Raw genomic sequence first — 5,047 nt, 5'->3', positions numbered from 1 at the left:
ATCGGAACATGTATGACAAAATGAGAGGCAATAAGATTTTCATGGCGAGTCATCAAAATTCGCCATGGCGCCACGGCCTCATACTATTGTGAAAACTCAAAAGCTCCGCAATTTAACATGGCACAAGGGTGTAGTTGACACTGTCCAAATTTGAAGCTTATAGGACCAAATCCCAAGGAGGAGTTCGTTAAAGTTCGAGGCATGGAAACGGCAAAATTAGGGCCAAAATGTCACCTTCACGTCCAAATGGCGGACTTCCTGTTGGGTTTGCGTCAATGGGCCCACTGACTTTTTTGTTTGTCTTGGCATGATACACATGTGTGCCAAATTTCATACATGTAGCCCAAACGATGTGGTCGTAGGGCTGCATTTTACAAGGCATAGGTGGCGCTGTAGAGCCATTTCCCAGTGCTCATATGTAAAACCATTAAAATACAAAATTTTTCACCAGACCTGGCATGTGTGCAAAATTTCATGAGTTTTTGAGCATGTTTAGGCCCTCAAAAAGGCCCTTGTTTGGGGTGAATAATAATAATAATAATAATAATAAGAAACGGAGCAGATACAATAGGGCCTTCGCACTCTCAGTGCTCGGGCCCTAATAATAAGAAACGGAGCAGATACAATAGGGCCTTCGCACTCTCAGTGCTCGGGCCCTAATAATAATAATAAGAAACGGAGCAGATACAATAGGGCCTTCGCACTCTCAGTGCTCGGGCCCTAATTAAAGCTGCAAGCAGCGTTATGAGGGCCCTCGCACCCCCGGCACGTCGAGCCACTGCCAATACCTCAAACCGGCACGTCCGATGTGATGTCACATTGATGGATTTCATGCTTTTAATCACCAGCTAACATTTCATCTTATTCAACCAGGATTATAGTCATGCCACTAGGTGGCGCTCTAACCATTATTGACAAATAGCATAACAAACATTTCCGAGCTTGAGTCTCATCACACCTGCGACCTTTGGGAGAGATTGGACATTGTGTTTTTTAGTGACAGCAGATTACTGCTTTTTGCGAGTGATTGAAACTCTACGTGCCGCCATGACCACCCCATTTCCCTGAACGGAAAAAGCTTCGCAATTTAACATCACAAAGGTCTTTAGATTCTACACACTGAAGAATGTTTCAATATGATGAAATCCCTTGGAGGAGTTCGTCAAAGTATGAGGCCTGAAAAGGGGGGAAAATGTCATCAAAATTACACATTAATTTTAAAATGGCTGACTTCCTGTTGGATTTGGGATATTGCTCCAAGAGACTTTTTTGTACATCTTATTATCTCCTATAAGCTTACCAGGTTTCAGACTCATACATAAAACACAGAGCTGGGGCTGATGTTTTGAAATATTGTAGGGGGCGCTGTGGAGCAATTTCGCGCTATTCAATGAAAATGATCACATGACAACAAAGCCTTCATCACATTGGAGGTGTGTGCCAAATTTCAAGCCTCTATAAACTTGCCAAGACCCTCAAAAGCCACTTCATCTTTCATGGTGAACAGCGTTGCCACCAGGGTGCGCCTTTCAGTTTAAAGTCACAATTTTTGCACTGAAACATCACGAGGGACTGATGTTGATATTCACCGCTTTTGAGGTGGCCACGATGAACCTGTGAAAATCAGTACAACAAAGTGTAAGACATGACATTTCCTGTTCCCACTAGGTGGCGCTCTTCATATTCCTGACAATGGGCACATCAATCTGTTCAGGGCGGGTCTGACATCACGCCTGTAAAGTCTGGTACTGATCAGACTGGATTTCATTGAGTTATACTAATTTGTTTCTTCATGGCGAGACATCAAAGTTCGCCATGCTGCTGGGGTCACACCCTTTCGCGAAAACTCACAGTTTTCACTGTACCCCAAAACCAACTCCTTAAGGCTTTCCTGGAGAAATATGAGGCTGCAGATGTCACCCATCACAATACTGTACCCCAAAGTGTAAAACATGACATTTCCTGTTCCCACTAGGTGGCGCTGGCCCTTATGTCAAATATGGCACTTGAAATATGTTCAGGGGTGGAGCCTTATCATATGTGTGCTCTTTGGTCAAGGTCAGAAAATGTATGACAAAATGAGAGGCAATAAGATTTTCATGGCGAGTCATCGAAATTCGCCATGGCGCCACGGCCTCATGGTATTGTGAAAACTCAAAAGCTCCGCAATTTAACATGGCATAAGGGTGTAGTTGGCATTGACCAAATATGAAGGTTATGAAATCAAACCCCAAGGAGGAGTTCGTCAAAGTTCGAGGCATGGAAATGGTAAAATCAGAGCCAAAATGTCACCTTCAATCCAAAATGGCGGACTTCCTGTGGGGTTTAGGACATTGCCATAATAGACTTTTTTGTTCGACTCTGAACACTATATAGGTGTACCGACTTTCAAACATGTAGGTCATACCCATACGGGGGGCTCGCGTTTTTCATTTTTCTAGGTGGCGCTACTGAGCTAATTTTCCCTGGCCATGTCTGAGAACATTAAAATACGTAAATTTTCACCAGACCTGACGCGTGTGCAAAATTTCATGAGTTTTCGAGCATGTTTAGGCCCTCAAACGGCCAATTCATTTGCCGAAATAATAATAATAATAATAATTAAAGCTGCAAGCAGCGTTATGAGGGCCCTCGCACCCCCGGCACGTCGAGCCACTGCCAACACCTCAAACCGGCACGTCCGATGTGATGTCACATTGATGGATTTCATGCTTTTAATCACCAGCTAACATTTCATCTTATTCAACCAGGATTATAGTCATGCCACTAGGTGGCGCTCTAACCATTATTGACAAATAGCATAACAAACATTTCCAAGCTCGAGTCTCATCACACCTGCGACCTTTGGGAGAGATTGGACATTGTGTTTTTTAGTGACAGCAGATTACTGCTTTTTGCGAGTGATTGAAACTCTACGTGCCGCCATGACCACCCCGTTTCCCTGAACGGAAAAAGCTTCGCAATTTAACATCACAAAGGTCTTTAGATTCTACACACTGAAGAATGCTTCAATATGATGAAATCCCTTGGAGGAGTTCGTCAAAGTATGAGGCCTGAAAAGAGGGGAAAATGTCATCAAAATTACACATTAATTTTAAAATGGCTGACTTCCTGTTGGATTTGGGATATTGCTCCAAGAGACTTTTTTGTACATCTTGATATCTTACACAAGCTTACCAAGTGTCAGACTCATAGATGAAACACAGAGCAGGGGCTGATGTTTTGAAATATTGTAGGGGGCGCTGTGGAGCCATTTTGCGCTATTCAAGGAAAATGGTTACATAACAACAATGCCTTCATCCATTTGGAGGTGTGTGCCAAATTTCAAGCCTCTATAAACTTTCCAAGCCCCTCAAAAGCCACTTCATCTTTCATGATGAACCGCGTTGCCACCAGGGTGCGCCGTTCAGTTTAAAGTCACAATTTTTGCACTGAAGCATCATGAGGGACTGATGGTGATATTCACCACTTTTGAGGTGGCCATGATCAACCTGTGAAAATCAGTACAACAAAGTTAAAGCCATGACATTTCCTGTTGCCACTAGGTGGCGCTGTCCGTATTTCCGACAATGGGCATATCAATCTGTTCAGGGCGGGTCTGACATCATGCCTGTAAAGTCTGGTACTGATCAGACTGGATTTCATTGAGTTATACTAATTTGTTTCTTCATGGCGTGACATCAAAGTTCGCCATGCTGCTGGGGTCACACCCTTTCGTGAAAAGTCACAGTTTTCACTGTAACCCAAGACCAACTCCTTAAGGCTTTCCTGGAGAAATTTGAGGCTGCAGATGTCACCCATCACAATACTGTACCCCAAAGTGTAAAACATGACATTTCCTGTTCCCACTAGGTGGCGCTGTCCTTGATGTCAAATATGGCAGTTGAAATATGTTCAGGGGTGGAGCCTTATCATATGTGTGCTCTTTGGTCCAGATCGGAACATGTATGACAAAATGAGAGGCAATAAGATTTTCATGGCGAGTCATCAAAATTCGCCATGGCGCCACGGCCTCATACTATTGTGAAAACTCAAAAGCTCCGCAATTTAACATGGCACAAGGGTGTAGTTGACACTGTCCAAATTTGAAGCTTATAGGACCAAATCCCAAGGAGGAGTTCGTTAAAGTTCGAGGCATGGAAACGGCAAAATTAGGGCCAAAATGTCACCTTCACGTCCAAATGGCGGACTTCCTGTTGGGTTTGCGTCAATGGGCCCACTGACTTTTTTGTTTGTCTTGGCATGATACACATGTGTGCCAAATTTCATACATGTAGCCCAAACGATGTGGTCGTAGGGCTGCATTTTACAAGGCATAGGTGGCGCTGTAGAGCCATTTCCCAGTGCTCATATGTAAAACCATTAAAATACAAAATTTTTCACCAGACCTGGCATGTGTGCAAAATTTCATGAGTTTTTGAGCATGTTTAGGCCCTCAAAAAGGCCCTTGTTTGGGGTGAATAATAATAATAATAATAATAATAAGAAACGGAGCAGATACAATAGGGCCTTCGCACTCTCAGTGCTCGGGCCCTAATAATTAAAGCTGCAAGCAGCGTTATGAGGGCCCTCGCACCCCCGGCACGTCGAGCCACTGCCAACACCTAAAACCAGCACGTCCAATCTGATGTCACATTGATGGAATTCATGCATTTAACCACCAGCTAACATTTCAACTCATTCATTCATGATTAGCTAGTCGTTCCACTAGGTGGCACTCTAACCATTACTGACAAATGGCATAACAAACATTTCCGAACTCGAGTCTCATTATGCCTGCGACCTTTGGGTAAGATTGGACATTGTGTTTTTGAGTAACAGCAGATTACTGCGTTTTGGCGAGTGATTGAGAGTCTACGTGCCGCCATAACCACCCCGTTTCCCTGAACGTAAAAAGCTTCGCAATTTAACAACACAAAGGTCTTTGGATTCCACACACTGAAGAATAGTGCAATCTGATGAAATCCCTTGGAGGAGTTCGTCAAAGAACGATGCCTGAAAAGAGGGGAAAATGTTGCCAAAATTGCACATTAATTTTAAAATGGCT

The sequence above is a fragment of the Astatotilapia calliptera genome, chromosome 6 (genome assembly GCF_964374335.1).
Source record: "Astatotilapia calliptera chromosome 6, fAstCal68.1, whole genome shotgun sequence".
Taxonomy (NCBI): Eukaryota; Metazoa; Chordata; class Actinopteri; order Cichliformes; family Cichlidae; genus Astatotilapia; species Astatotilapia calliptera.
The sequence above is the reverse complement of the archived record's forward strand: the minus strand, read 5'-3'. Positions refer to the sequence as shown.